Raw genomic sequence first — 6,662 nt, forward strand, 5'->3', positions numbered from 1 at the left:
GACGCCGCCATCTTGCCGGAAACCACGTGTCGACATGGGCGCCGCCATCTTGCCGGAAACCACGTGTCTGCATGGGAGCTGCCATCTTGCCGGAATTCACGTGTCGGCACTGGCGCCGCCATCTTCCCGGAAACCACGTGTCGGCATGGGCGCCGCCATTTTGCCGGAATCCACGTGTCGGCATGGGCGCCGCCATCTTGACCGAATCCATGTGTCGGCATGGGCGTCGCCATCTTGCCGGAATCTACGTGTCGGCATGGGCGCCTCCATCTTGCCGGAAACCACGTGTCTTTATCAGCGCCGCCATCTGTCCGAGCCCAGAGTCTACCCCGACGCCTTTGATGCCCCTCCCCGCGACGCCGCCGGCCTTACGCGAACCGGAATATCATTCCGGCCCCCGGGGACCCGCGGAGAGCGCAAAAATCCCGGCAAAAATCGAAAAAAAGATCCGATCATGGGGGCCGCCATCTTGCCGGAAACCACGTGTCGGTATGGGCGCCGCCATCTTGCCGGAATCCACGTGTCGGCATGGGCGCCGCCATCTTGCCGGAAACCACGTGTCTTTATGGGCGCCGCCATCTTGCCGGAATCCACGTGTCGGTATGGGCGCCGCCATCTTGACCGAATCCACGTGTCGGCATGGGCGCCGCCATCTTGCCGGAAACTGCGTGTCTTCATCAGCGCCGCCATCTATCCGAGCCCAGAGGCTTCCCCGACGCCTTAGATGCCCCTCCCCGCGACGCCGCCGGCCTCACGCGATCCGGAATATCATTCCGGCCCCCGGGGACCCGCGGAAAGCGCAAAAATCCCGGCAAAAATCGAGAAAAAAGATCCGGTCATGGGGGCCGCCATCTTCCCGGAAACCATGTGTCGGCATGGGCGCTGCCATCTTGCCGGAATCCACGTGTCGGCACGGGCGCCGCCATCTTGCCGGAATCCACGTGTCGGTATGGGCGCCTCCATCTTGCCGGAAACTCCGTGTCTTCATCAGCGCCGCCATCTATCCGAGCCCAGAGGCTACCCCGACGCCTTAGATGCCCCTCCCCGCGACGCTGCCGGCCTCACGCGAACCGGAATATCATTCCGGCCCCCGGGGACCCGCGGAGAGCGCAAAAAACCCGGCAAAAATCGAGAAAAAAGATCCGGTCATGGGGGCCGCCATCTTGCCGGAAACCACGTGTCGGTATGGGCGCCGCCATCTTGCCGGAATCCACGTGTCGGTATGGGCGCCGCCATCTTGCCGGAATCCACGTGTCGGTATGGGCGCCGCCATCTTGCCGGAATCCACGTGTCGGCATGGGCGCCGCCATCTTGCCGGAACCACGTGTCGGTATGGGCGCCGCCATTTTGCCGGAAACCACGTGTCGGCACGGGCGCCGCCATCTTGGATTAGGGTTAGTTTTAATCGGTAATTTTAACAATTAGGGTTAATTTTAAAGCTCTTTTAGGATTATTTAAGGATTTTTAAAGGTTCTTGGGGGATTTTTACGGGTGTTTTAGGGGCTTTTTAAAAGTAGGGCATTTTGAGTGTATTCGGAGGCTCTTTTTAGGGTTCTGTGGGGTGTTTAAGATACATTTTCTCTCTCTCTTTCTAACTTTGTTTTCCTTTGTAGCTTTAGTTTAAAAAAGCAGCAGTAGAAAAGTTATTTACGGTTAGGTTTATTTGAGTTTTTATTAGGGTTCAATGGTGTGGGATGTTTGTTCTGTTAGTAATAGAAATAGGTTTTGTTTTGATGTGCTGCGATGGGATGAGCGTGTGCTGCGTACCGGTGCTGACAAAGGTACAGTATTTTTATGGCTCTGATGTGTCGGGTTAATGAATTTATATGGTCTAATATGTCTAATATGGTCTAATATGATGAAAATAAAAATAAATATACATTTAAAAATAAATATAAAATTATAGTGGTAAACAGAAATATAGAAATCAAATAGATAAATACATAAAACTATAATATATTGTATATTATTGTAACATAACATATAAATTATAGTCTATTATATATATAAACAAAGATATATAACTATAGAATGTAAATATAAAAACAGTAAATTATATTGGAGATTTTTTTTTGTTTTTTTAGGTTATAGGCTGGGTTTTATAATAAATGTGGTGGTGGGCTTTGCTGCAGCTGGAATTTGTATCTATTTCAGGAAGCGTCATATAGTATATCCTGCAATTTAATAGATCCCCTGCTATGTTAGTTGTAGTGGAAGAAGCTGAATGAAACCAGGACACTGAACTTTGGTGCACCAAACCCCTGCCAATAACAGGTTTTCAAATAACAAACCCACAGTTTACAACAATGTTAAAAGCCCAGCCTACAAAAATACCAAACTCCCAGCCAAAAAAAAAAACTAAAAACTTGGCCTACAAAAATATCGAACAAACCAGCCTATAAAAAACTGCATTTCAAAATACCAGAACAACCTAGTTTCAAAATAATAGGAAACCCAATTTCAAGGTACACAGGAGCTGAGGGCTGCGGGGCAGAGGGACCGGTTGAGGGGTAAAGGGAGAGGCCTTGAGGGCTGGACAGTCCAGTGGAGATCAGGGGCACAGGATACAGCTGTACCACCCCCTCACCCCAGCCCTAACCTCAGCCTAACCAGCTCCCCTAAAAACAGCCTTTTCCCCCAACAGCAGCACAACACAGCAACCCTAACAGCGAGACCAGAGAGCAACCCTCACACACCAGGACAATGACAGAACCCTCAGAGAACAACAGACCCACTGCGGCTAGAGAGCAACAGGTAGAGTTTGGAGACTGAGCACGTCTTTTTGAGTTTTTTTCCCAGGACTTTTAAAGGTATTTAGGGGATTTTGGAAGGGACTTCTCTGGGACTTTTTAGGGTATTGTTGGGGCTTTTTCAAAGCCATTCTGTGATTCCCTAGAATATTTTGAAGATTATGGTCAGGGTCAGAGGAAACACCCTCTGAAAAGGCAGAGTTTTAGGACTGCAGTGGAATGCTTTAGAAAGGGGTCAGCGGTGGCACAGCAGGTCGGGTCCCACACTGCCAGTCCAAAGGTTGTAAGTTTTAGACCCAGCTAAGTTGTTGTGGTCAGGGTTAGATGCTCTCAGCTTTGGTCTGGGAGAATTTCTGCACAGAAAAACTCACCCCCTGAGTTTGCTGATGCCAGTTTGCAGGAGGTCCTTGGCACTGCCAGAGCAGCCCGAGTTCTCGGTGGGGGCAGCTTTGCTCCTGGAGAAATCCTGTGTTGGCCCTCTTCCCTGTAAAACCAAACTCACCCCTGCTGCATGTCGACGTCCATCCGCAGGAGGCACGTGGCACTCCAAGGGCAGCAAGAGTTCTTGGTGTTGGCAGCTGCGGACTGCGAGAAATTGTTCTCTGCAGTTTTGGAGGCCGAATTGCAGTTTCTGCCATGGGCACACAGAGAGGAAAGGCTGTTAATTTCCTTAGAAAGGAAAGCCTGGCACCCCATGGTTTAAGGGGCAGACAAAGGGTTGTATAGGGGAAAGAGCTCCTCACAGGACCTTTCTTCACCTCAGCCCCCACTCCAAGGTCTAGCAGGCCCCCGTGTGACAAGCTGCTTTCGGAGGGTTGCCCGGGCACACCTGCACAGGGAGCTGCTAGGCCAGAGGGACTAACGGGGACGGTCGGAGCATCCAGCACGGACTAGGAAACAGCCAGACCCACCTGGGCACTGAGCATCACTTTGAGAAAACGCCAAGGGAAGAGCCCTTTTGGCCAAGGGCCAGCAACTGAGCAGGCCAGGCAGCAAGTGGGGTTCCAGGAGAGGGCTTTCAACTTTCCCCTTTTACAGTGTCAGTCCCTCTCCAAAGCCCCCAGACCCTCCAGAGCACTCCCAGAAAGGAGAGGGGTTATTAGGAGAAAAAGAGTTTATAAAAAAGGGAAAAAGCTTCATTTTCCATTAGTTTTTGTGTTCAAACTGGTAGGGACTTGGATTCCCCTGCAATTTTAATGGTCTCAGTTGAAAGAATCCCTGCCTTTTCTATGCTGTTAGGGGTGTTAATTGACAGGGAGTCCTCATTCTCTATTATTTGGCAGTTTAAAAAGAAGGGGAAAATCTTGACAATGTTTCTTATGGGTTTGAATTAAGGGTAGCCACCCCTTTTTGTTGTCCTGAGGCCCAAATTGAGGGAGAAGGCCAGCTATCCCTCCATCCTAAGGGTTTGAACTGAGGGAAAAATCCTTCTTTTTTCATCACTGGAGAGATTTAAAGTGTGGAAAGCCCCTCTTTTCCCAATATTTAAGGAGAGCAAATTAAAGGGCAGAAACTATTTATTTGCCATTGTATTAGCTTCAGTAGAGGTAACTGCCCCATTTCCTCTTTTTAAGGAGTTCACTGGAAGGAAGCTCTGCCTTTTTCAGCATCTTAAGGGTTTAAAACTACATTTCAGGGCACTTCTTTCTATGCTGTAGGACCAAGTATCTCAGAGAAGGATGAGCCTCACATGCCCTTAACCCTTACACTGCCTGGGAGGCTTTTATTTTTCCTTATAATGTAGATAGCCTAAATTAGAGGTCCCAAGGAGACTTAGACTATTCATACCATTAGTATTCTTCTCCACCCAGCTTAGTCACATGGGAAATACTACTTAGTAGCCACTAAGGAATAATTACGTAAGTTAACAGCAAATTACCCAATCTATCTAGTTATGCTGCCTAAACAGAAAGTTTTATTTCTTACCAGTTTGCTGCCCTTTTGCTCCAAGCAGTTGCTACAAAAAAGAAAGCGCTGTTATTTTTCTGAAGAGCTTTCTTCTATAACAAGCACTTTACTCCCCTTGAATTTGAGTCAGAGAGGCCAAACAGCTGCAGCTGCTCTGAGGGCTTTTATACTCGGTGGGATTTGCCCCCTCCCTTTTCATGGGTGCCATGGGAACGAGAGGCGGGCACAATCAGGGGTATATTAACCCCAGCCTTGGCTGTGGGGCTTCATTCCCTCTCTGGGATGTGCTGGGGTAAGAACTCTCCTCTCATTTCAGTGAAGAGGCTCTTTCAGCTCATCTCAACTTCTTTCCAGCAGGTGTTTCTGGGCATCTAAAGCATAGAGGCTTTGAAGATTCTGTGAAGTAAACAGCATGGAATACAGGGAGTATTTAGACTCATGATTTTGGCTTTTGTGTTTAGGGGTGGTAAAGTGCATTTGTAATTTCTGGTTTTGTTCTTGTTTTGTTTTGTATTTTTTTTTAGGAGGAGCGCAGCATCCAGAGATTCCTGGTTGTGTCAAGTACAACACTTTTTTCAGCAGATTCATCATGTCACAAGAGGGATCCGCCCAGTGTCAAGGATGATGTCTGAGATTGAGGCATCAGGTGAGTTGAGGATTGTGATTAGGAGAGGGAATGTGAGCAGGCATACAGTTAGGAATTATTGTGGGTGGGGGGAGGTTTGAAGGTAGCAGGGTGAAAAAGGATGTTTATTTGAGGACCCCCCCCCTAAGGCTTCTCAGAAGCCTAGCAGAGGTATTCCCATGTCCTACAGCACACAAGGTTATCTACTGCACTCATAGGAATGCTATCCAACTTTGCCTTTCTCTAACCCAGGTGCCACTGCTAATAAAGGCCACAGCCTTGGAATCAGGGTGAAGCTGGAGCCTAAAGCAGCCAGGCACACTCAGGAGAGGGCAAGTAGCTGACTTGCTGGGATTTGGCCCACATAACTCTGGACTCATTCTTTGGTTTTGGTTTTCTTTATTGTAGCTAACCAAGAAGCTAACAGGCCATCACGAGGCGTTCCAAGGCAGACTCATTTCAGGTGCAACATGGATCCACATCACCAATCATCCAAACGATAAGTTGGGGGCCAGGGCTTGGAGATGGGATGATGGGAGAGTAGCAGGTTGGGAGATCTTGGGGCAGATGTAAAAATTAGCAGAGGGAAAAGCAATCTTCTCCAAGGGCCTCTTAGGACAGCTAAAGGGAGAGGCTCTACTTTTGATGGCAGCTTTCAGGCAGGCAGTGCAGAACAGTTCTGGTCTATGTTGTAAGCGTGTCACCTTATATTGTGTGTACTTACACTCTATGTACACTTGCACTGTATGCATCAGCTTATAATGTGTGTACTTACATTGTACCAATTATGATTGGAACTGCCCTGCCCTGGCCCGTAGTCACAGTTAGGTGGAAGAGTTATAAAAACTGTACCATTCATCTGTGTTTTGTGGGATTTTGGGTAGAAAATTTATTGGGCCAGTGCGGGGACAAGTCCTAGCTGTCAGATAGACACTCGTTGACCCCTTCCTGTTGTCTCACAGGTCCCCGAGGCTACCGATTTCCCCGGAATCTACCATTTGACGTCAAGGAGCGGCAGCCAGAAGATGCATTGAAGCACGTTCTTCAGCGTCTCGGGTAAGGGCCGCAGCGAGCGTGTGAGCGTGCGTGAGAGCATGTGAATGTGTCTGTCTGAGTCCGCTTGTCTCTGCGTGTGTGAGCGCACGCTGACTGGTTTTACCCTTGTGTGTATGACTTTTGCTTTTCAGGTTTTTAATCTCATTTTTAAATTTAGAATAAAAAATCCCCAGCCGGGGTTTTTTTTTTTTCCCCCCCGGCTGGGTTTTTTTTTCCTCGGTCCCGGTCGGTCTGCGAGGCGACGTTCATCGCCAAAGTTTGGGCACGGACCATCCAGGGACCGGGGTTTTTGTCAGGCAGGAGGATTTTTTGGAGGTTCCCGG

General features: G+C 48.7%; 1 long non-coding RNA gene across 6 annotated transcripts in view; it reads left to right on the forward strand.

The window, feature by feature from the left end:
• The first annotated feature begins 1,251 nt into the window (after nt 1-1,251).
• Nucleotides 1,252-6,662, forward strand: part of LOC141726710 (uncharacterized) — a 5,761-nt gene continuing 350 nt past the window's right edge. The window contains exons 1-4 of one of the 6 annotated variants that reach the window (XR_012577750.1): nt 1,252-1,394; nt 2,645-2,754; nt 5,016-5,615; nt 5,692-6,662. The exon at nt 5,692-6,662 is cut by the window's right edge and continues 350 nt beyond it. This is a non-coding gene — a long non-coding RNA (uncharacterized LOC141726710). Of the gene's footprint in view, nt 1,395-1,476; nt 2,755-5,012; nt 5,616-5,691 lie in introns of those variants that run through there. The other 5 variants (XR_012577749.1, XR_012577746.1, XR_012577748.1 and 2 more) reach the window with 5 other exon arrangements.

The sequence above is a fragment of the Zonotrichia albicollis genome, chromosome 38 (genome assembly GCF_047830755.1).
Source record: "Zonotrichia albicollis isolate bZonAlb1 chromosome 38, bZonAlb1.hap1, whole genome shotgun sequence".
In the NCBI taxonomy this organism is placed as follows: Eukaryota; Metazoa; Chordata; class Aves; order Passeriformes; family Passerellidae; genus Zonotrichia; species Zonotrichia albicollis.